General features: G+C 41.4%; 1 protein-coding gene and 1 long non-coding RNA gene across 5 annotated transcripts in view; both read left to right on the top strand.

Moving 5' to 3' along the window:
• LOC309666255 (uncharacterized protein) overlaps positions 1–24,909 on the top strand; it is a 111,355-nt gene that overhangs the window by 24,230 nt on the left and 62,216 nt on the right. The gene's annotated exons all lie outside the window — the stretch shown is intronic.
• On the top strand, positions 6,217–15,124 carry LOC309665954. Its single transcript, XR_014266808.1, has 2 exons — positions 6,217–11,962; positions 12,795–15,124. It is a non-coding gene; the product is annotated as an uncharacterized lncRNA (long non-coding RNA).

Below are 24,909 nucleotides of genomic sequence, written 5' to 3'. Positions count from 1 at the left end.
TTTTAAATTCAAGATTTGAGGTAGCAATTGGGAAAGGAACTGAAATGGTTTGTTTCCACTAGTTCGGACAGTTTCCAACTCTGACAACACTACCCTACCCCTTCCTCTTTGGCTTCAGCCACTGCAAGTAGGAAAGAGAAAAGAGAATCAGTAACAGCTGATACAGGAGGTGAAGAGAAAAGGAAGGCAAAATAACATAATTATGTTCTGAAATATTAAAAGTGTTTATATATACTAACGTGGTTGAATTTGAACCTAAGTAAAGTCCACCCCTGTCACGTTTGGGCAGTTCTCACAAACTGTAAGGTACCAGCCTCAGTCCTTACACAGAGGCTAAGAAATCTCCCGGGAGAAAAACGTCATCCGGGAAGAGCGCAGCAAATGAGCTGACCTTGACCTGGTGAGCGCAGAGTGTGGGCCACTAGGAGCTGAGCGCGGGAGGCCTCCTCCCCCTCCCTCGCGCTCGGCCCCGCCCATTTCCCCGCGGCCCCGCCCGCCGTCCCCCCCCCGCGCAGCGTCTGCCTTCAATTTTTGAGGAGAGGGCGTGAGAGCTGGAAGTAAAAAACGGCAAAAATCTGCTCCTTGCAAGCCGTCTGACCCTGGGTAATAAGAATACTGTTTTGGCCACGTCTAATGGACTGGAACGCAAAGAAAAAGGGCGGGAGCTCCCTGTTCCCTGGGGTGGCCACCTGTGGCTGCAGACATCACGTTTGAGGACCTCGGAGATTCCCCTGGCAGCCGCTCCTCTGTGGCTCCGGGAGGCAGCGGCAAGGCCATTCGCACAGTTTAGCAGGAGCAAAGGGCTTGGCAGAGGGTGTTCCTGGAGAGAGCCAGGGCAGGAAGAGAGCAGTGGACACTCCGTTTCCTGATGGGATCTGCTGGGCGCTCACAAGGGGACACTGGTTAAGGTACGACCCCAGTCCGGCTAAGTTAACGCTGGGCCATACCTGATTTTGTTATGTTTCGTTTTTGTTTAAGGCTGCAACCCCTCTTCTGGGAACTGCCACTTTCCTCCATGAGGCTGCAGTGGGGGCTGTTAATCAGGTGGCTTTGGCTAACCAGCCACAGAGGTGGTCAGTGTTGGGAGACAGGGTCCCTCCCTGGGCTTCTTGGGCTCACACGCTGGGCTGTGCCTTCCCGGAAAGCAAGGTCCTGACCGGCGTATTATCTCAGCCGTTTCTCAGGCTGTTTATGTGGTTGGTAACCTTGTGAGACAAGATATTTTCTCCTCCTGGACAAAGAGCAGGCTTGCTTGCTATAAAAACCAGTGGGTTTCCCCAAGCTCAGTGTTCCTCGGCTGTGGTGCACACAACTGCGTGCGTGGTGTCCCTCTGGGTTATGTCGTCTGGCTGCTCCCATGAGGCTGGGGGAGGCCCAGTGCAGTGATGCTGATGTTTACGCTGCATGCTATGATGTAATTAGGTCTCTAATCTCTGATCTGTCCCTTGTCTTCTGGCAGCATGAAAGAAACAGCAACAGGCTAACTTATCAGCTTGAAAATAGGGTAAAATGTAATCACAGAGAGGGTGGACATTTGGTTTCCAGAAATGGACCCAAACAGGACTTCTCTCAAGTCCTTTTTAGGGATTGATGTGGATTTAGGAGAGAAAATATTGTGCACTTCCCCGAGTTTGCCACTTGTGTAGAAGATGATCTGGCAGCTATAAATGTCGGGCTTTGATTCATACTTTATAAATGTAGTTGCTGTGCCTGTTACTCAGATTCCTTCCCATTAGGGCTTTGGTGGGCTGTAAGTTACACATATGAAGAACAGGCATTCAAATGCTAACCTGCTGTGTGCTCTCCCTCCCCCCAACTAGCCCCATCTCCACCTGTATGCAATGAACACCACTCCCCTCCTGATTTTTTTCCTGTTAGCAAGGGAACTTGCCCCCCCTGAGGTCCGAGAGCAAGCTGACCGAAGTGTAAAAGTAGATGCCACAGCAGAGGTGACATTTTTGTATCCTGCATAGCCTAGAGTACATGTCCACAGGCACTGAAACTGCCATGCCATTGAACTTGTGTCTGAACAGCTCGGCACCTGCCTCTGCGGGGACACCTGCCACACTCCCTTTCTACCCACACACCCAACTTGGGAGTGAACCCTCCTAGCCCATCTGATGCATTGCCTAGGTTTTGCCAGGAAATGGACCTCTAACTATTTAATTTCCAGCAATCGCTGTGGGTTTGGGATGGTGGTCATTTTAACTTCAGAATTTAGGTCCTAGGCTTCATATAATTCAGATTTCAGTACTATATGAAAAACTCCTGAGGTTCATTTGAGATGTCTTGACTACCTTGGTGAGTATGGTAGCGACAGCTATAAAACCAGGTTTTGTTGGTGGGGTGTCCCTCAGTAAACTGTTCATCCAGGGGTGGGGTGAGTCCTGCTTCACCTGCTCAGAAGGACTCCTCTCTTGTACTTTGCACAAAGGCGCCACGTGTCCTAATGCTGGCCCTGGTTTGCGGCCACGAGGAAGAGGCTGAGAGAATAGCAGTGGTATCGTGTCCCCCACCCCACCCAATCGTTGAACCCACACCAGCAATGACTTACCTGAAGATTCATTGTTAGATGAAAGAAAGTGAAAACCTCACCTGGTTCCACTGGTTTCCATTACACACAGCTGAATAAAATTCCGTAATGATGAATGAAAACATTAAGGAAGATCTCCAAGGGAACAGAAACAGGAGAGAAGCTTTCCTTCTAGGAGCATGGATGATGCATCTGGCCTGGGTTTGAGGTCCGGATCTGTTATCCTGTTCTGTGCCCCTGAGCCTGTCTCTCTACCCCCGGCCCCCAGTGTCCAGGCAGGACCACCTTCTTCTGAGCACCAGCCCCCCTCAGTGGGGTGATGTCCTCTATGTTCTGCCTTGGGCTCCAGGCCTTGAGTATAACAACTACGGGAGATTTTCATCTTCCCTCACAGAGCTTACAGGCTGGAGGAATGAGAATTACCTCTCTCGTAGGATGGGCACAATTCCAAAAGAAGTAATTTAGCTTACTTCCTAGACACCAAAACTCAAAGTCTGGTGACAGCTCTCCTATTCCTCTGCAGCAAGGCCAGTGGAAAGGCTTTCCCTGAAGGAGCCCAGAAACCTGTGGTTTCATTTCAAAAGCCATCTTCCCCCAGGCAAACGTGGTGCAAAGGACTTTTGTGCAATAACACTGAGAGATTTTAGGCCAGATTTTAATTTTTTCTGCAGACGGTTTTTGCCATTTATTTTAAATCTCTTCATTGTGAGCTATAGCACTCATAGAGAAAAGTATATTAAACATAATATACGATTTAGTTTTTTATGTAAAGTAAGTGTATCAGGTCAAGAAATAAAACACTGCTAGCCCCCTGGACCCTTCCTGCATATCCCTTCTCCATTGTAGTTCCCCCTTTCAAAGATAATCACTGTCTCTACTCTTATGGTCATTCACTTCTTTACTTTTCTTTAAAATTTGACTAGGTAAATAGACATCCATGGACACTGTTGTTTGATTTTTATACCAAACTATTTAAGGGTATAGAAGTGGATCCATTCAGTGTGTGTTCTTTGTATCTGACTGCTTTTACCAACATAGTGTTTGTGAGGTTCCTGCACGTCGTTGCACACAGCTGTAGTTAATTCACTGTCACTCTATTATTGGGTTGAGTAATCAACAGGTGTTTACAAATCCACCTAGTTGTAGACATCTGCTTGTTACCAATTTGGGGATTTTATGAATACATCAGCTCTGAGCATTCTCATTGATGTCTCCCAGTACTCAAGTACACACATTTAAGTAGGGTAGATACCTTGGAGGAGAATTGCCAGGTCATTGGATATGTCCAGGCAAGTTGTCTTGAAGAAGCATCACATTCTGCATTTGTCTGATGTTCCCTCTTGGTGTCTCACTTGTTCTTCTCTGGTATTTTCTATACATTGGAAGTTAGGTGTAAAGGCTTGATTAAGCTAGTCGCATTGTGGTTTTAATTCACATGTGTTGGATTTCTAACAAGACTGAACACCTTTCCATATGTTTGTTGGTCGTTTGGATTTCTTCCCTTGTGATGTGCCTATTCAAGTCTCTTGCCGACTGTTCTGCTCTGTTGTTTCTCTTTTTCTTACTGATTTGTAGGAGTTCCTTATTCTAGATATGCGTTGTGTCAACTGAAAAAAAATGCACAACCTAGAAGTTGAGAATTATCTTTTATTTGGTGGATAAACTGAGGACTTAAGTCCAGGAGACAGCCCCTCAGATAGCTCTGAGGGACTGTTCCAAAGAGGTAAGGGAGGAACCAGGATACACAGGAGTTTTGCAACAAAAACCAAGTGGTCAAAACATCAAAAATTACTGCTAACTAAAGAAAAAACAGACATCTCAAGTTAATGAATTTAGCGCTTTTCTGTGTATGGGAAGATGCAAGAGTCTGGGCTCACTGAAAGCATTCCTTTGATATGCGCCTTAACTTTCTAGGACTGGTATCCTGTTTTCTTCCATCCTGTATCCCCTGAGGGTGCACAGTCCAGGCAGCTGTAGTGGCTGATGGCTTGATGGCCTTACTGATATGGCAGGTGACATTCTTTGTCAACAGTTGAAAATATCTTCTCCCACTTCGTTGTTTGCCGTTTTACTTTTGTAAGAATATCTTTTGATGAGCTTAAGTGTTTAACTTTAATGTCCAATTTATCAGTATATCTATGACCTGTTTAAGGAACTTTTCCTAACCTGGGGTCAAAAAGATATTCTTCTATATTTTCTCCTCAGTTGCCTTTAATCATTGGATCTAAAGTCCTCTGAGAAGTGTTTTTTGTGTATGGTGTGAGGTACAGGGAAGATTTCATTTCCTCCCCACAACACCATGTTTATTAAAAAGATGGTCCTTTCCCAGGTACTCCATAGAGCTACCTTTGTCATGACCCAAGGGTCCCTATGTGTGTGGGCTGGGAGATCTCCATTCTGTCCATTGTTCTATTTTTCTATCCTTGCACCAACACATTTTCTTAGTTACTCTAGCTTTATACTAAGTATTGACATCCAAATGTTCAAGTTCTCCCTCTATGTTACTTCGAGAATGCCTTGGCTAAGATTTTGACATTTTGCACAAGAACTTTCTCCAATTTGGAACTTCCCTTTTGGAATAAGGATCATGGGGTTATTATTCTTTCCTGGGCTGTGTTCTCAGAAGTGATTTATCTAGATTCCCAGTTGGTCCTTTCCAGGAACTTTGCCATCGTGTCTTAAATAAATATCTGATTTGAGTCCATGCAAGTCCGATGTTTGGAATCCCCATATTTGTTACATTCTACTTCTCGGAACAGGCTGAAGTATAGCAACTGAATCTGAAATAGCTGGTGAACTTTTTAGGACAAAACACCTGATCTTTGGAAATGGATGGCTGACTGAGAGGTCATCCTCCTCTGGGGACTGCACCCTGGAGAGAGGATGAGCTCTGGAGTCAGGTTTTTGGGTTCAGTTCTCGGGTATACCAACTGCTAGTCGTGTGACCTTGGGCAAGTTAGTTAACGTCCCTATCCTCAATTTCCTCATCAGTAAAATGGGATAATAATAGTATCTGCGTCATGGGTGTTTGTGAGGATTAAATGAGATAATACATGAAAAGTTCCTAGCATAGAATAAGTGCTTGGTAAATGTTAGCCGTTGTTCTTTTTGAGAAGAATTCCTCTTCCTTCCCGGGGCTTTGAGACTCACATAGGAGAATGGCGGACCGACATTCCTCTTGCGTTTCTAAATGCAGAGGGCTTTCCTTTGCACAGTCATTGGCAAGGTGGCCTAACATTATTATCTGTCCCTCAGCAGTATGAAGGGAAAAAACAGTTGGTTTATGTCCTTGGCTGAAAACTACCTAGCACACTCACCTCCTTCAATTCTTTGAACTTAATGTTTCCAAGGTCATAGAAATTACAACTGGAGAGAGTCAGGGTGATGCCCCAGGGTCCTGTTCAACAGCAGTTTCAGATCAGCCCTTCCTGTGCAGTGGGGTATTTACTGCCCTGCGGAGCTCTCCCACATCAGGGGTGTGTGCACCGCCTCAAGGAGAGTCAGGGTTGTTAGGGCTGCTGTATATGTCAGGGAGAAACTTAGAGTGTACGTTTAGTTTATTGGGGAACCAACATGAAAGAGCCCTGTGGAGCAGAGCAATGAGATTATACCTCTGTCTGGAGAGCAGTGAGAGAGAGAGACAGAGACAGACAGACAGAGACAGGGAGGGGGTGCCCTGGAGCACACTGGAGGGGGCTGAGGGCCTGGAGGAGGGCAGAGATATGATCCTAGGGGAGTCGAGGGGCTGGGGTCGGGAACTGCACTGTGTAGTTGGTGTCGGCTAGAACAGCCTACACGCCCAGGGGCAAGCCAGCCAGCCTGCCCCTCCCCCAAGCCATACCTGTAGGTAACAGTGCAGAGAAGTGGCTTTGGCTGTCCTGGCCTCAGCGCCCTCCCCAGAAGGTCTCCACTACCTCGGAAGCCCTTCTAGAAACAGAGAGGAAGGTGGCGGTATGGGAGGGACAGTCTAGGTCCAGTATCTGGGTGGAGCTGGACGGAGGAGGGTGCACTTGTTGCAATGAAATGGAAAGATGTTTGCCATGCCCTGAACAGGGGTTGCAGCTCCACAATTATACCTATAGCATGATCCTATCTAACGATAAATGCATGTATTGATGTGTGCATCTGTCTGTCTCAAAGGATCCAAGAGGTTATTTCCATGGCATAAAAGTTACTGTCTCTGGGTGGAATTGTTGGTGCTTTTTTATGTCCTTCTGTTTTCTGCATTTGTAGTATGTATCTGCAGATTTTTGTAGTTAAATGGGTTTTTATATTACTTTTGTAATTAGAATAAAAAGGGAAGGAACATTATTAGGATGTTTCCTTTAACTTGTCTGGGATGAGGGTGCATTCGTGGATTCCCATTAGAATCAGCATTTGGAATCAAGCCTCACTCGTATTATACACGTAATAAGTATCATTCACTCACACACCTGTAGCAGGTTTACCTCCACATGTTGGCCACTGACCAGCTGCTAAAATGTGGGGCTCCTTCCAGTTTTAGGGTGAGAGCCAAAAGATCCCCCTGACCTCCCCCCGACCCCGACTCCTTAAAGGTTCTGGCTAAGGTTGTTTGCATGGCAATATGGCAAAAAAATAAAACCAGAAGATTATGTCTATCTGGATTGGGGAAGGACTAAGGGGGCATCTTTTGTCTAATTATCCTCAATATCTGGCAGTGATGTTCATTATAACATCAGTCAGCATTGCCTTCTGCAGTTGATAGTGGAGGCTGATGTCAGTGACCCAAGAAAATTAGGGGTCTAGTCTCTCAAGTAACAGAAGGAGGGAGGAGTCCAGGGCTGGTGTGGTAGCTCCAAAGATCCTCAGTGCCCAAGCTCCTATTGTCTCTGCCCCACCACTGGGCTCACAGGACCACAGCTGGACCTTCAGCCATTGTGTCCTTGTTTAGGCTGGGATTGGACGAGGGAAGAGGCAGACATGCCTTCCAAGAGGCCTCACCCCAAGGCTTGCACTTGTATCTGGTGACACCCAATCCGCACAAGAGGCTCAGACTTGTTACTTTAGTTAGTTTATTTATATATAAATAAATAAATATTTATTTTATTTAAATATTTATTTATATAGATAGACAAACAACCTGGCACATTGCCCTGAGGTCTGTTACTAAAGAAGGAGAGAGACTAGGCCCTAGGCAGGCGACAAGCAATCTTAGATATTCTAAAAGCTTATTTATTTTTTGGTCACTCCGTGTGGCGTGCGGGATCTTCCCTGACTAGGAATCTAACCTCTGTCCCCTGCCGTGGAAGCATGGAGTCTTAACCACTGGACCGCCAGGGAAGTCCCTAAAAACTCTTTTTTTTGCAGCAAAGTCCATAATTCATAGTGTTCCAGAGATTTTAGGATCAAGGTGGATTTTGGAAAAACTGGAAAACCAAAGGTGTCACAAAGAGTCCCCTGGGAAGAGTCTGCTCAACAAGATGGTTCTTTTGCTGCAGTTGGTCAGCCCCATGTTCACCCGCAGGGCAGAGTGTAGCAGATCCACCCCTGGGCTGGCGTCTGTCAGTCCTCAGTGGTCTCAGTACAGATGATCAAGGAGAGCTAGCACGGGAGCAAGAGATTCTTATTTGTCATTCCCCTATTCCCTCTATTCACATATGGTTGGGCCCCCTGGCATTCTTTTGACAGTCACTAAAGTTGCAGACATGCTTGGCATTGCAGTTTTTAGAGGGAACCCTGTACCCTTTTTGGGGGTGGGGAGAGCCTTGAGCAGTGAGACCCAGGGACCCCCAATGGCCAGAGATGGGCTTCTTGTCAAAAGAAGAACTGTCATGGAATCTCTCTTTTAAACACGTACTCCTTAAAGTATGGAAGAAAATTTGTGCTAATATACATTATCTGGGCCTGAAAATAATGATGGTCCCTTTCAAAACCTGGGTGGGACAGACCTTAACTGCAGAGAACCTGCTGACCAGAATCAGGTAAGGCAGAGGGCAGTCCACGGAAGAAAACATAAGGCTGCTTCACGAACTGGCCCTGTTCTTAGCATAGGGAAGCTGCCCCTAGGAGGAATTCCCAGGGAGAGGCAGGATTTAGAAGGAAGGTGGTTTTCCAGGAGGCCGGTTTTGAGTCAGGAGGAAGGTTGTTGCTTCAGGATGTTACATAAGAGGAAACGGAGCCCTCTACTCCACTCCCCCCCAACCCATCCTCATCCCCTGCAGTCTAAACTTTGAATAAGTACAGATCACATCAGGGCTGTGATCACTTTGAGATCTAAGAGGCTCGTGGAGCATTCTAGCTTTGCTTATTCTCTAACTCTGGAAAACTTCTGCCTTGAAATGGGAGACTCAGGACTTCCCTGGTGGTCCAGTGGTTAAGACTCCATGCTTCCAACGCAGGGGGCATGGGTTCGATTCCTGGTCGTGGAAGTTCCGTGTGCCCCACGGCCAAAAAAAAAAACAAACTAAAATGCCTCCTCCCCTCATCGATCTCCCAAATGCATCCTGGAGCCCTGCAACAGGTTACTGCCCTTCGCTCGGCCCTCTTCTGCCCTCTGCTGGAATGCTACTGCCAGCACCACTAGAGTTTACTCAAAGCTTTCTAGAGCTTTTGGTCAATTCTTGATACTTCTTTTTGGTCTATAACAGAGAAGCTGACATACAAGTTACAGACCTTTGTAACTTATAACTGAATACTAAGTAAAATCAATGCTATATTTACACAGAATGAGAAACATCATTGCTAACAAGCAACTGATGAAGACGGTTGCTTTTTAACTGAACTTAAATTAATCAAGAAAAAAGAGACAGTAAATTTCTTGTACTTAAAAGAAATGCTTATTGATGGCTATACTATACAAGATATTGTGCTCATCCTTAAAGGGACACATAGAATGAATTATACAGTTTCTGTTTGCAGTGAGTTTATAATCACATAATTCAGGAGGAAGGGAAGTAATTATAAAACCAGATGGCTCAAGGTAAGTCCCATGAGACAGTACGAGACCGTGATGGGGCTCAGATGAGGGAGTGCTCAGGTTCAGTTAGAGATCAGAGAGGTCTCGGACAAGCAGCAAATGCAGGTAGGCTGTGAGGAGGTGCGAGTGTTCCAGTGACAATGAGCAATAGGAACGGGTCTCGACAGAGGGGAGACAGGGCTATCTTGGATGAGCTGTCAATTGGAGAGTGGTCAAGCGTGTCTAGAGAGTAGAGCACATGTAGGGTGGCAGGGAGAAGCTGGGGAAGGCAGGTAGGAATGTAGTTCTTTTTTCTCTCCTTATTCCATATTCTGGTATTGTTTGAAGTTCGTGGTTAATAAACTGAATTTACTTATTGTCACTCTAACTACACACACACACACTCACACACTTATATGACACATGCCTATATATAAATATATATACACACAAGTATAAGAGACCTATATATATATATCTGTGCCCATATGTTAGTAAAAGAGTGGAATGAGATTGTCTTAGCTTTCTTAGAGACTAATCCTGAGATCTATCAAATAGTTCATGAGGGATTGGATCAGTAAAGGCTATGCAATGACATAGTATTTTGAGATAAGAATCATTTCCCCCCACTTTTATATTTTTATTGTGAAATGAAACCAGATACAGAAAACTACAGAAGTATAGCTTAATGAATTATTACAAAGTGAATATCCACCTTGTATGAACAGACATCCAAACACAACTGCTTCTTCCCCCTGAAAGTAGCCATTATTCTTCTATAGCATTTATCCATACTTCCTCACGTTTGTCTTTCTAGTTTGTCAACCAGGTGTGTAATTCTAGACACTGTAGTTTAGTAGTGTCTCCCCTTTGAAAGTTTATTTGATATATCAAGTCACTTTTCATCTACAGGTTCCCCCTCCATCCTTTTCTTTTCCTTAAAACTTATCGGTGGAAGAGCCTGGGCCACGTGACCTGTAGTTCCTGGTTTTTTTGGTTTGTTTTTTGTTTTTTTGTTTTTTGTTTTTTTGTTTTTCTTTTGGCCACACCCCGAGACATGCGGGATCTAAGTTCCCCGACCAGGGATCAAACCAGTGCCCCCTGCAGTGGAAGCATGGTGTCTTAATCACCGGACCGCCAGTGAAGTCCCTTGACCTGTAGTTTTGACCCTGTGATGGCATGTGCATGGCATGTCTTGTATTCCTCTGACCTCCGTGTTCCCTGCAGATTGACAGCTGGATCCAGAGGCTGGATCCCACTTGGGTTTGAACTGTTTGGCAAGATGCCAGGTGGCGAGGCTTCTTTTATCTCCTAACCTTTGACTGTGTGATGTTAGTAGCCGTTGATTCTCAATATCTAGATCCACTAATTTGTTGGGCATTACGAAATGGTGATATTCTGAAACTATCATTTCTTTTTCATTTCCTTTATCAGATAGATTACATCTATAAGGAGATGCTTTCCCATGGCAGTGGTTCTTTAGAGAAGGGTACTGCTAACATGTAATCCTTGGATATTCACACCCTCCTAAGTCTGACCCCTTAGCAGTCATCTCTTGCAGGACTTCGTAGAGCCCAAATTGGCCCTAGAAACACGGGCTCAGTCCTTGTCTGGCACTGGCCACTTGTGGACCCAGCATCAAAGGATCCCTACCCCCTTGGTGACCCACTCTGTGTGGGGTGGGATAGCTGTCTCTGTTCATATGGTGGATTAGATACTCTAAATGATCTTCCAGTTGGAAAACACCAAAATGCTAGGGAAATATTTTGAAAATATGTTGTTGAGATTCCCTAAAATCTGCAAGGGTCAAAAAAATGAAAAGAAAGCAAGAATCTTGTGAGGTAATTGAGTGACAAAGCTGGCTTCTGCACAGAGAGTTTCTTTTTTTATAATTTTTATGTTATAATAGAGTATAGTTGATTTACAATGTTGTGTTAGTTTCAGGTGTACAGCAAAGCAATTCAGTTATACATATACATATATCCATTCTTTTTCAGATTCTTTTCCCATATAGATTATTGAGTAGAGTTCCCTAAGTCCTTGTTGATTATCTTTTTTTTTGGCCCCAACCCCGAGACATGCATGATCTTAGTTCCCTGATCAGGGATCAAACCCGTGCCCCCTGCAGTGGAAGCACAGAGTCCTAACCACTGGGCCACCAGGAATTCCCTATTTTATATACAGTAGTGTGTATATATTAATCCCAAACTCCTAGTTTATCACTCCCTCCACCTTTCCCCTTTAGTAACCATAAGTTTGTTTTTGCAGTCTGAGTCTGTTTCTGTTTAAATAAGTTCATTTGTATTCTTTTTTTAGATTCCACATGTAACTGATATCATATGATATTTGTCTTTTTCTGTCTGACTTACTTCACTTAGTATGATCACCTCTAGGTCCGTCCATGTTGCTGCAAATGGCATTATTTCATTCTTTTTTATGGCCGAGTAATATTCCCTTGTATATATGTACCACATCTTCTTTATCCATTTCGCTGTCCATGGACATTTTCGTTGGTTCCATGTCTTTTTTTTTTTTTAAAGAAGTGAATTTTTTTTTTCCCAACAAACAAATACTTTTATTACTGCCATTTACCTAAAGACATCAGACTGTTACTCCAAAAAACAGCTAACTGAAAAGTGCACTTAATCTACATATCCATTACAGTTCACAATAAATTAAGTAGGGATAAGTATTTAAGTAAGGACAAAAACTTCTAATCCCTATTCATTGCATTTTGGGAAGAAGGCGTATTTTAAGGCCAGAAATGTAAAGGATGACATGCAGCAGAGTGCTGTCAAGCATCTCTTAAATCAAAACAACTGCTTATTCATTCACTTAATATTTTTTTGGACAAATCTTTGTTCAGATGCCCTTCTTTTTTTTTTTTAAATTATTTATTTATTTTTATTTTTATTTATTTAATTTTTTTTTTGAGACTTGATTGTCTTTATTTTTTTTTCACACACACACACACACACACACACACTGTATTTTATTTTTACAAGAGATAGACAGACTGACATCAAGCATTGTACATGGATGACCACAACAAAAGCAACTAATTATTTATTTATTTATTTATTTATGGCTGTGTTGGGTCTTCGTTTCTGTGCGAGGGCTTTCTCTAGTTGCGGCAAGTGGGGGCCACTCCTCATCGCAGTGCGCGGGCCTCTCACTATCGCAGCCTCTCTTGTTGCGGAGCACAGGCTCCAGACGCGCAGGCTCAGTAGTTGTGGTGCACGGGCCCAGTCGCTCCGCGGCATGTGGGATCTTCCCAGACCAGGGCTCAAACCCGTGTCCCCTGCATTGGCAGGCAGATTCTCAACCACTGCGCCATCAGGGAAGCCCCCATGTCTTGGCTATTGTAAATAGTGCTGCTATGAACATTGGGGTGCATGTATCTTTTTGAATTACGGTTTTCTCCGGATATATGCCCAGGAGTGGGATTGCTGGATCATATGGAAGTTCTATTTTTAGTTTTTTAAGGAACCCCCATACTGTTCTCCATAATGATTATATCAATTTACATTCCCACCAACAGTGTAGGAGGGTTCCTTTTTCTCCATACCTTCTCCAGCATTTATTATTCGTAGACTTTTTGATGATAGCCATTCTGACAGGTGTGAGGTGATAACCTCATTGTAGTTATGATTTGAGTTTCACTAATAATTAGCGATGTTGAGCATCTTTTCATGTGTTTGTTGGCCATCTGTATGTCTTCTTTGGAGAAGTATCTACTTAGATCTGCCCATTTTTTGATTGCGTTTTTTGGTTTTTTGATACTAGCATGAGCTGTTTGTATATTTTGGAGATTAATCCCTTGTTGCTTGCTTTGTTTGCAAATATTTTCTCCCATTCTGTGTGTTGTCTTTTCATTTTGTTTATGGTTTCCTTTGCTTGCACAGAGAGTTTCTGCTAAAGGGTGGAGATCTTGACCTTCCTCTTTGATAGCTGTGGGTGGCTCAGGGTTAGGGGATAAGGCTAGGGCATGCCCAAGGGGGAAGTTTGTTAGGAGACCCTTTTGCTTAAGGTTGGGAATCCAACAGGTTACAATCTAAGGGTAAGTGTGAACAAGAAATAAACCTGATGTGCTACAGACGATGGCAAGGAGACTTGCCTGTTTCAACCGTGCCACGAGGAAGGAATAAAAAGTCTCCCCTGAGAATCGCTAATGACAAGCTGGTTCTCATAGAGTTATGATCCAAATTTATGTAACCTGTGTGGTTAAAAAAAAAAAAAAAGTGAAACAGATAAATTAAGAATGGTTCATGGTTGATAGTGTCTTTAGGAAAATGGTAGAATTAAACATAAACCCTTTCTGGAGGAATACAACCTCAACAGCTCCAGAGATTTTCTATAGAGAATTTCTTCATTTCTAAGTAAGTGAGCAGTTCAAGGTCAAAATTTATTTTTTTTTAAAAAAGGGGGTGGTGGAAATGAGACACATGACTGAGGTCTAGTTGGAAAAATAGATGTCAGAAACAGACCTGAAAGACTTTGGATATTGGAATTTATCAGATGCAAACTATAAAATAGATGTGTCTCATGTGTTTAAATAAAATAAGCCTGCAAATATGATTGGAAAAGAGACTGTAAGTAAATTTGAAAAAGGAACAAACAGAATTTTAGCACAAAAAAGATAATCATTAAAAATTAAAATTCCAGGGATTGTTTAAATATCAGATTTTAGAGGAAGCTGAAGAGAGAAATGATAAACTGGAAAAGAAATTCAAAGAAATTATCCATAATGCAGATCAGAGGTACAAAGACAAAAAATGAGACAGGTAACAAGACTTGAAGGAGAAAGAGGATCTAACAGATGATCAGCCAGAGTTCTAGAAGGAGACAGTGTCAATGAGGTGACATTCAAAGAGACAATGGTTGAGAATTCTCCACAACCGATGAAAGCAACCAACCCTCATATTCAGGAAGCCCAGGAAATCCCAAGTAGTATAGATAACATAAATCTTCCAAGATACATCATAAGCAAACCAAAGAATGCCAGTTTAAAGAGATCTGAAAAATAGTCATATTAAAAAGGAACAGCAATTAGAGAAGCCTAATTCTTAACAGAAAAAAATGGAAGCCAGAAAACAGTAGCACAATAGCTTTAATTTGCTAGTAGAAAATAACTTTCAAACTAGAATTCTGTACTCAAAATATATCTCAAGTATTAGGACAAAATATTTTCAGAGAAACAAAATTTGAGAGTTTACCGACAGACCTTCGCCAGAATCAAATTAAAGGAAAAAGTTCAGGGGCTTCCCTGGTGGTGCAGTGGTTAAGAATCCGCCTGCCAACGCAGGGGACACAGTTTCGATCCCTGGTCCAGGAAGATCCCACATGCCGCGGAGCAACTAAGCCCGTGCGCCACAACTTCTGAGCCTGTGCTCTAGAGCCTGTGAGCCGCAACTACTGAGCCCGTGTGCTGCAACTACTGAAGCCCACGCACCTAGAGCCTGTGCTCTGCAACAAGAGAAGCCACCACAGTGAGAAGCCTGCGCACCGCAACGAAGAGCAGCCCACGCTTGCTGCAACTAGAGAAAGCCCGTGTGCGGCAACAAAGACCCAACACAACCAAAAATAAATAAATAAAATTAATAAATTTATATCTAAAAAAAAAAAAAGGATAAAGTTCAGGAAGAAAGGAGAGCTTCCAGAGATGCAAAAAAGAATGATGAACAAAAATAACTGTATGGGTATATACAAACTAATATTGACTCCTTAAGATAATGATAGTAATAAGTGTATTAAGATAATGATAGTAATAAGTGTATATTTGTGGAGGCAAATAAAACCAAAATACTGAACAAAAGTAGCATGTAAGTTATAAGTGTGTGATTGGAATTAAAACGTTCTGTCCTTCTTGTGTGATTTGGGAGGTTAAGGATATTGATTAACATTAGTCTTTGTAAAAATACGCATCTTAAAACATCTAGGGGTAGTCATTAAAAGAAGATAGGGAGAGTGAAAGAGAAGTAAACGGACTACAATATAGTTTAAAGATATAGAATGTCAGACTGGATTAAAAATAAAATCTTACTGTTAAATGAGACATAAGGGCACAAAAAGGTGCAAAGTCACAGGAGAGTAAAGCTGGTTACTGCATAATGATTAAAGATCTACTTCACTGGGAAGTTATCTAACCTTATATGTATCTGATCACACAGCATCTCAGTAAAAGCAAACTGACAAATCTACCAGGAGAAAGTGACAAATCCATTATTACAATGCAAGATTTTAACACATCACTTTCAGTAAGGTTTGGATCAAGTAGTAAGATATCTGAGATTTGAATAGCACGATTAGCAAGCATTATATAAAGAACATATGTGAACAATTGGAGAATACGCATATTTTTTAAAGAGCATATAGAATTTGATAAAATTACCCATATACTAGGTCACACATCTAGCTTTTACAAATTTCAGAGGTTCAGTATCATATAGAACACATTCTGTGACACCAATACAATTGTGAGATGTAAATAGAAAACACTAAAAAATCATCTGTATCATTCAGCATTCAGTGATTCAAAAATCTCTCTTTTAGGCAGAAAAGGAATTAATACCGGGAATTAGGTGATTACGAAATTGTTGAAAGGGATGGAGAAGTGAACTATAGGTGGGACTTCCAGAGACGATTTCCAGAACAGAAGCCCTGAGTGGACCTGCATTCACCTCTGCCACAGGCAGTAGGGTGGGAAGCAGAGGTTATGCAGGTGGGGCCCTGTGGCAGTCTGTCGTGGCATTGGGACTTTTGAGGTGAAGACAGACCACCAGGCTGCAATCCAGGGATCAGGAAGCAGTCACTGCTGCTGTCACAACTGTCTCCCCACACCCTGAAGCCAGGGACTGGATGTGAGAACCCTGAGTTCAGTGCTACCACCATCAAAATGAACTCTCAACACTCAAAAAGATAGAGACCAGACAGACACTGGAATGCTGCTGAAGAAAAACCAAACATTCTGTGAATTTGTCAGTAGGATGAGGATGCTTACTACTTTTTTTAAAACCACCCCCAGCTTTATTAAGATATAATTGACATATAACAGTGTATAAGTTTAAGGTGTACAATATGTTGATATGATACATTTATATATTGCAAATGATTACTATTATAGCTTTAGCTCATGCCTCTATCACATAATTACCATTTCTTTTTGTAGTGAGATCATTTAAGATCTACTCTCTTAGCAACTTCCAAGTACATAATATAGGATTATTAACTATAATCACCATGCCACATATCATATCCTCAGAACTTATTCATCTTATAACTGGAAGTGTGTACTTTGACCAACATCTCCCCATTTTTCCCACCCCACCCCTACCCCCTCCCAGCCTCTGGGAACCACCATTCTACTTTCTGTTTCTAGGAGCTCAGCTTTTTTAGGTTCCACATATAAGTGAGATCATCTAGTATTTGTCTTTGACTTATTTCACTTAGCATGATGCCATCAAGGTCCATCCATGTTGTCACAAAAGTAGGATTTCCTGCTTTTTTATGGCTGAATAATATTCCATTGTGTCTGTGTATACACCATGTATATACACCACATCTTCTTTATCCATTCAGCTGTTAATGGGCACCTAGGTTATTTCCATATCTTGACTATTGTGAATAATGCTGCAATGAACATGAGAGTGCAGATATCTCTCTTTTTTTAAAATAAATTTATCTTATTATTTTTGGCTGTGTTGGGTCTTTGTTGCTGTGCACGGGCTTTCCCTAGTTCCAGCAAGTGGGGGCTACTCTTCATTGTGGTGCGTGGGCTTCTCATTGTGGTGGCTTCTCTTGATGTGGAGCATGGGTTCTAGGCACACAGGCTTCAGTAGTTGTGGCACCCGGGCTCAGTAGTTGTGGCTCGCGGGCTCTAGAGCGCATGCTCAGTAGTTGTGGCACATGGACTTAGTTGCCCCGCAGCATGTGGCATCTTCCCGGACCAGAGCTCGAATCCACGTCCCGTGCATTGGCAGGTGGATTCTTAACCACTGCGCCACCAGGGAAGCCCCAGATGTCTCTTTAAGAACCTGTTTTCATTCCCTTTGGATATGTACCCAGGAGTGCAATTGCTGGATCATACGGTAGTTCTACTTTTGATTTTTTGAGGAACCTCCACACTGTTTTCCATAGTGGCCACACCAATTTATATACCCACCAACAGTGCAGAAGGGTTCCCTTTTCTTCACATCCTCACCAACACTTATCTCTTGTCTTTTTGATGATAGCCATTCTAACACTGTGAGGTGATACCTGATTGTGGTTTTGATTTACACTTCCCTGATGATTACTGATGTTTGCACCTTTTCATGTACCTGTTGGCCATTTGGATATCGTCTTTGGAAAAATGTCTATTCAGATCCTTTGCCCAGTTTTCAATAAGATTTTTTTAGGTATTGAATTGTAGACGATCCTTATATATTTTGGATATTAATCCCTTATCAGATATATGATTTGCAAATATTTTCTCCCATTCACTGTTGTCTTTTTGTTTTCTTGATGGTTTCCTTTGCCGTGAAGAAGCTTTTTAGTTTGATATAGTCCCATTAATTTAGTTTTGCTTTTGTTGCCTTTGCTTTTGGTGTCCAACCAAAAAAAATCGTTACTAAGACTGATGTCAAGGAGCTTTTTCCCTATGCTTTCTTCAAGGAGTTTTGTAGTTTCAGGTCTTATGTTCAAGTCTTTAATCCATTTTGAGTTGATTTTTGTTACTGGTGTAAGATAGTGGTCCAGTTTCATTCTTTTGCAGGTAGCTGTCCAGTTTTCCCAGCATAAGTTATTGAAGAGGCTACCCTTTCCCCATTGTGTATTCTTGGCTCCTTTGTTGTAAATTAAATGACCGTAAATATGTGGGTTTATTTCTGGTCTCTTCTGTTCCATTTATCTATGTGTATGTTTTTATGCCAATACCATCCTGTTTTGATTACTAGAGCTTTGTAATATAGTTTGAAGTCAGAAAGTATGATACCTCCAGCCTTCTCTTCTTTCTCAAGATTGCTTTGGCTTTCCAGGGGTCTTTTGTGGTTCCATACAAATTTTAGGATTCTTTGTTCTATTTCTGTGAAAAATGCCATTGGAATTTTGGTGGAGATTGCACTGAATCTGTAGATTGCTTTGCATAGTATAGACACTTTAACGATATTAATTCTTCCAATTTGTGATCATGGACTATCTTTCTATTTATTTGTGTCTAATGTTTCTTTCATCTATGTCTTATAGTTCTTAGTGTATAGATCTTTCACTGCCTTGGTTAAATTTATTCTTGAGTAGTTTATTTATTTTTTGCTATTGTAAATAGGATTGTTTTCTTAATTTCTCTATCTGTAGATCATTGTTAGTGTATAGAAATGCAACTGACTTTGAGGAATTGTTTTTGTATCCTAAGCTTCCTGAATTTGTTTATTAGTTCTAATGGTTTTTAGGTGGAGTCCATAGAGTTTTCTATATAAAATATCATGTCATCTTCAAATAGAGACAATTTTACTCTTTCCTTTCCAATTTAGATGCCTTTTAATTCTCTTTCTTGTCTAATTTCTCTGTTTAGGATTTCCAGTACTATGTTGAGTAAACGTGGCAAGAGTAGGCATCTTGTCTTGGTCCTCATCTTAGAGGAAAAACTTTCAGCTTTTTACCACTGAGTATGATGTTAACTATGGCCTTGTCATATATGGCCTTTATTATGTTGAGGTACATTCCTACTACTCAGTTTGTTGAGAGTTGTTGTTGTTGTTTTTACCATGAAAGGATGTTGAATTTTTTCAATTGCTTCTTCTACAAGGATATGAAGAAGGATATGATTTTTATCCTTCATTTTGTTAATGTGATGTATCACCTTGATTTTGTGGATGCTGAAACATTTTTGCATCCCTGGAATGAATCCCACTCGATTTTGGTGTAAATCCTTTTAATGTACAGTTGACCCTTGAATAGATGGGGATTAATCCACATATAACCTAGTTGGCCCTCAGTATCTGTAGTTCCTCCATATTCATGAATGCAACCAACCATGGATTGGGTAGTACTGTATTATTTACTATTGTAAGATATTCCCATTTAAGTGGACCCATGTGGTTCAAACCTATGTTGTTCAAGGGTCAACCATACTATTGAATTTGGTTTGCTAATATTTTTCTGAGGATTTTTGCATCTCTGATCATCAGTGATATTGGCCTGTAATTTAATTTTCTTGTGGTGTCCTTGTCTGGTTTTGTCCTTTTCAGAGTAATGCTGGCCTTATAAAATGAGTTTGAAAGTGTTCTCTTCTGTTTTTTGGAAGAGTTTGAGAAGGATTACTGTTGGTATCTTCTTTAAATGTTTGGTAGAATTCACCAGTGGAGCCATCTGTTCCTGGACTTTCTTTGTTGAGGGTTTTTGATTACTGATTCAATCTCCTTACCAGTAATTGGTCTGCTCAGATTTTCTATTTGTGAGTCATTGTTGGTAGTTGTATGTTTCTAGGAATTTATCCATTTTTTCTAGGTTGTCCAATATTTTGTTGTATAATTATTCATAGTAGTGGCTTCTGATCCTTTGTATTGTTTGTGTGGTATCAGTTATAATGATTTATAATTTTAATTTTCTCTTTAATTTTTAATTTAGAGTCTTTTCTTTTTCTTGTTTAGTCTAGCTAAAAGTTTTGTCTATTTTGTTTATATTACAGAAAAACAAGCTTAACATTTCATTGATCTTTTCTATTGTCTTTTTAGTTTCAATTTCATTTACTTCTGCTCTGATCTTTGCTATTTCCTTTCTTCTTCTAACTTTGGGCTTAGTTTGTTCTTCTTTTTCTAGTTCCTTGAGATCTAAAGTTATGTTGTTTATTTGAAATATTTCTTGTTTCTTTCTTTTTTTTTTGGTTATTTTTGGCTGTGTTGGCTCTTCGTTGCTGCGCATGGGCTTTCTCTAGTTGTGGTGAGCAGGGGCACGTTGCAGTGGGTGGGCTTCTCATTGCGGTGGCTTCTTGCACTGCAGAGCACGGGCTCTAGGTGCACGGGCTGCAGTAATTGTGGTGCGTGGGCTCAGTAGTTGCGGCGCACGGGCTCTAGGGCTCTTGGGCTTCAGTAGTGGTGGTGTGCAGGCTCAGTAGTTGTGACTTGTGGGCTCTAGAGTGCAAGCTCAGTAGTTGTGGTGCACGGGCTTAGTTGCTCTGCGGCGTGTGGGATCTTCCCAGACCAGGGATCGAACCCGTGTCCCCTGCATTGGCAGGCATTCTTAACCACTGCGCCACCAGGGAAATCCCAATTTCTTGTTTCTTGTTTCTTAATGTAGGCGTTTATCACTGTAAACTTCCCTCTTAGAACTCCTTTTGCTGCATCCCATAAGTTTTGGTATGTTGTTTTCCATTTTCATTTGTCTCACAATATTTTTTCAATTTATCTTTTGATTTCTTCTGTGACCTATTGGCTGTTCAGGAATGTGTTGTTTAATCTCCATATATTTGTGAATTCTCCAGTTTTCTTCTTTTAATTGATTTCTAGTTTTATATCTTTGTAGTCAGAAAAGGTGCTTGATATGATTTCATTATCTTAAGTTTATTAGGACGTCTTTGTGGCCTAACGTATTACCTATCCTGGAGAATGTTTCATGTGCACTTGAAAAGAATATGTATTCTGCTGCTGTTGGATGGAATGTTCTGTAAATGTCTGTCATGCACATCTGGTTAAACATGTTATCTAAGTCCAGTATTTCCTTATTGATTTTCTGTCTGGATAATCTATTGTCAAAAGTGGGGTGTTGAAGTTCCCTGTTATTAGTGTATTGCTGTCTATTTCTCCCTTCAGATTTGTTAATATTTGCTTTATACATTCTGTGCTTCTATACTGGGTGCATAAATATTTACAAATGCTATATCCCCTTGATGAATTGATCCCTTTTATCATTCTGTAATGACCTTCTTGTCTCTTGTTACAGTTTTTGGTTTAAAGTCTATCTTGTCTGGTATAAGTATTGCAATACCAGGTTTCTTTTGGTTTCCATTGGCGGGGAATATCTTTTTCCATCCCTTCACTCTTAGTGTATGTGTGTTCTTAAAGGTGAAGTGAGTCTTTTCTAGAGAGCATATAATTGGGTCTTTTTTTTTTTCATTCATTCAGCTATTCTGTGTCTTTTGGTTACAGAATTTAGTCCATTTACATTTGAAATAATTATTGATAGTTATGGACTTATTATTGCCATTTAGTTAATTGAGTTGTTGTTGTTTTGCAATTCCTCTGTTCCTATCATCTTTTCTGATTTTATGATTTTCTGTAGTGGTATGCTTAGATTACTTTCTTTGTATCTCTTGTATGTCTACTATAGGTGTTTGCTTTGTAGTTACCATGATGTTTACATAAAACATCTTACATTTATAATGGTCTATCTTAATCTGCTAAGAACTTAACTTTGAAGACATACAAAAGCTCTACATTTTCACTCTCCATCTCCCCCACATTTTATGTTTTTGTGTATCCATTAACAAATTAGTGTAATTGTAGTCATTTTTAATATTTTTGTCTTCATACTAGAGTTATAAGTATTTACTCACCACCATTACATTAGAATATTCTGAATTTAACTATACATTTGTCTTTACCAGTGATTCTTATACATTCACACTTTCATATACTTTTCCTGTTACCAATTAGCATCCTTTGGTTTCAGTCTGAGGTATTCGCTTTAACATTTTTTTTGTGAGGGTAGTCTAGTGGTAATGAACTCCTTCAGCTTTTGCTTGTCTATAAAACTGTCTCTCCTTCAGTTCTGAAGGACAACTTTGCTGGGCAGAATATTCTTGGTTGGCAGTTTTTTTCTTTCAGCACTTTGAATATATCATCTCACTCCCTTCTGGCCTACAAAGTTTGTGATGAAAAATCTGCTGATAGTCTTATGGTGGTTTCCGTCTATGTTACAGTTTGTTTTTCTCTTGATGTTTTTAAGATTCTCTTCTTTAAGGACCTACTGTATAGCACAGGGAACTCTGCTCAATATTATGTAACAACCTAAATGGGAAAAGAATTTGAAAAAGAACAGATACATGTATATGTAGAACTAAATCACTCTGCTGTACACCTGAAGCTAACACAACGTTGTTCATCAACTGTACTCCAATATAAAATAAAAAGTTTAAAAAAAGTTTCTCTTCTTTAAATTTTGACAATTTAATTAATGTGTCTCAGGGTGGGTCTCTTTAGAGTAATCTTATTGGTACTCTTTGGACTTCCTCCATCTGGATGTTTGTTTCTTTCCTTAAGCCCTCTTCACTCTTTTTCATTTTTTCTTTTTGCTCCTCTTTTTTTTTGACATTTATTTTATTTTTAAAATTAATTAATTAATTAATTTGGCTGCATCGGGTCTTAGTTGTGGCATGTGGGATCTTTGTTGTGGCATGCGGGATTTTTCATTGTGGCACGCAGGCTCTTCATTGTGGCGCGTGGGCTTCTCTAGTTGTGGTGCACTGGCTTCTCTTTAGTTGTGGTGCGCTGGCTTCTCTCTAGTTGTGGCACATGGGCTCCAGAGCACATGGGCTTAGTAGTTGCAGCACGTGGGCTCTTTAGTTGTGGCACGAGGGCTCAGTCGCCCTGTGGCACATGGGATCTTAGTTCCCCGACCAGGGATCAAACCCGTGTCCCCTACATTGGAAGGCAGATTCTTAACCACTGGACCACCAGGGAAGTTCCACTTTTTGCTTCTCTTATTGGATGAATTCCACTGCCTTATCTTTGAGTTTGCTGATCCTTCTTTCTGTTTAATCTAGTTTGTTGTAGAACCCCTCTATTGAAATTTTCAGTTCAGTTATTTTATTCGTTAGCTCTGTGATCTCTGTTTGGTACTTTAAAAATATTTTCTCTTTGTTGAAATTCTCACTTTGTACATGCATTGTTCTGACCTCAGTGAGCACCTTTATGACTGTTATTTTGAACTCTTTATCAGGTAAAATATTCATTTCCTTAAGATCTGCTTCAGGACTTTTATCTTTTACTTTTGTTTGGAACATATTCCTCTGTTATTTCTTTTTCCTGGACTCTTTCTGTTGGTTTTTGTGTATTAGATAAAATAGCTACCTCTCCCATTCCAGTCTTTTTTTTTTTTTTTTTTTTTTGCTGCACACTGCATGGCTTGTAGGATCTTAGTTCCCCGACCAGAGATGGAACCTGTGTCCCCTCAAGTGGAAGTGTGGAGTCTTAACCACCGCACTGCCAGGGAATTCCCTCTCCCAGTTTTGATAGAGTAGTCTTATGTAGGATAGGAACCTTCTCAAGCAGCCTTGCCTATGCCTTTGGTTGTGTCTCAAACCTTTGTGATTGTCCAAGTTGACTTCTTTATTCTAGTAGTTGAGGGTGTGTCAAGACCCATCAGTGTTCCAAAGGGAAGACTGCAGTCAGCATCTACATGCAGGCCAGTTGGAAGCTGGACCTTCAGGCAACAGCTTGGAAAATAAGTAGTTAGGCCCCTTCCAGGGAGAAACTGTGAAATAGGCATTTTTGCCTGTTCCTTCTGCCCTGAGCCTGGAGGTACAGCTGTGGGAAGGTGTTTCTGAGCTCATTAAAAACCTCTTGCTTGCTACAGTTCTCTGGGACTCCTGAATCAACCCCAATGCTGTTAGAGCCAGGTGATCTGGGGGGCTGTTCCTCAGGCGGCAGCAGCAAAAACCGGGGCACCACACATGTATACTAGCTCCTTCCAGGGAGCTACTGGTGACCTGGAGTGGGCTAGAGGGAAAGGGCAGGGGAAGTTTCATGTACATCCCTGGTCTCTGTAGAGAATCACAGATGTGTGCCAAGTTAAAAGCCTGACCCTCAGGCAGCAGCTTTTGAAGTATCCAAATTAGACCCCTTTCAGGGAAAGACTGGGAGACAGGCATTTGTGCCAGCTCTCTCTGCCCTGGGCCCTGGGAGAATAACCATGGTGAATGCTTGCACCTGTTAATAACAGCTGCTTTGCTGGCTGTGGCCTTGTGGGTCTAATGGATGTAAGCCCTGTTGGCTTTCAGAGCTAAGTGTTTTGGGGACCTGTCCCTTAGGTGGGAGTCTTAAAAGTTGGGACTTTAAATATGGGTTCCAAACTCTTCACTCCTCAAGGAGAAGCTGGGAGTTGGGGGTTTCCTCCAATTGTATGGCACTGTGCTGTAGCCTTTCCTACCCATTTTGATGTGGCTATTTTCTTGTTTGCCCAATATGTAGGAGCTGCTTAGGTAGTTTCCAGATTTCTTTCAGAGGGAGTTGCTCCATGTTTCGGGGTCAGGGAGGGGGGCTCAGAACCCTTCTTTGTCACTCACCATCTTTAAAGATTGCCCTGATGATATTTACTTATTTTCCTTCTTTCAATTCATGGGTAGGTGCATCCAGTGGAAGAACTTAATTCACATTCAGGGAGTCTGACTGAATATGAAGTCTGGGAGTCTGACATATGAAGCTTTATCTTGCCAGGCTCTGAAGGATTGGAAGGCAACTAGAAAGAGGTTTGGCATGGGTGATAAATG

Source organism: Balaenoptera physalus, assembly GCF_965194825.1.
Source record: "Balaenoptera physalus genome assembly, chromosome: 8".
Lineage (NCBI taxonomy): Eukaryota > Metazoa > Chordata > Mammalia > Artiodactyla > Balaenopteridae > Balaenoptera > Balaenoptera physalus.
Note: the sequence above shows the minus strand (reverse complement) of the source record. Positions and strands in the feature narration are given on the sequence as shown.